This window comes from Bison bison, unplaced genomic scaffold (genome assembly GCF_000754665.1).
Source record: "Bison bison bison isolate TAMUID 2011002044 unplaced genomic scaffold, Bison_UMD1.0 scf7180017864313, whole genome shotgun sequence".
Lineage (NCBI taxonomy): Eukaryota > Metazoa > Chordata > Mammalia > Artiodactyla > Bovidae > Bison > Bison bison.
The window spans coordinates 566,330-567,237 of NW_011494885.1; the positions used below are offsets into that span (position 1 = coordinate 566,330).

The window sequence follows — 908 nt, forward strand, 5'->3', positions numbered from 1 at the left end:
GCATTTGGGTGGGCAGCTCAGGCCACATAGGAACAGAGGTTACTCACAGAGGACATCCAGGGTGAATGGGTCACTGCGGCTGATGCTCACTGGGTTCCGGGTTTCACACACATAGGGTCCTTTCTCTTTCCTTGTGACGGTGACCACTGTGAGAGTCCTCTTGTCCTCGGACAGTTCCAGCCTGGTGCTCCTGGGGAGGCTCTGATTGCTGATCCACCACGTGTAGGAGGTGTTCTGAGTCTCAGGTCCACATGTTAACACCACAGTGTCCTTGTGCTCCCAGGGCTTGGAGTTGTTGCTGGTGATGACGGGTGTGGGTAGCACCGCTGTGCAGATAACAGAGAGGACATTGCCCTGAGCCTCCCTGGTGGCTCAGACAGTAAAGAATCTGCCTGCCAGTGCAGGAGACCTGGGTTCAATCCCCGGTCAGAAAGATCCCCTGGAGAAGGGAATTGCCACCCAGTCAATATTCTTGCCTGGAGAATTCCATGGACAGAGGAGCCTGGTGGGCTACAGTCCATGGAATAGGAAAGAGTAGGACGTGACTGAACGATTAACACTCTCACTTTCTTATACTTTTGGCTCCTCTGAAAGCATCTTTCAACAAAATTGGCATCCTTCGCCTCTCAGCCAGACTTTAAAGAATAAGGCAGGCTTGTGTGTGGCAGGACAAATGCATGGGGACCTGAGCTCAGTGAGTGTGAGGCCACCTGCTCTATGTCTGGGAGAAGCACAGGCTTCCTTGGGGGTTGATTGTGCAGCAGCGTTTAGTGGTGGACAGAACAGGGTAGATTCAGAGACCGCCTCGCATATCTCCGAGTTTTCACCAACCAGCGTCAGGAGAGAGCTCCTTGGGCAGCACCCTGTGGTGGAGGAGCTGCCAGCAGTGTCTTCCTTTCTGTGTTCCT

General features: G+C 53.6%; 1 pseudogene; it reads right to left on the reverse strand.

Annotated features, from left to right (window-relative positions):
* Positions 1-908, reverse strand: part of LOC104997750 — a 30,181-nt pseudogene that overhangs the window by 932 nt on the left and 28,341 nt on the right.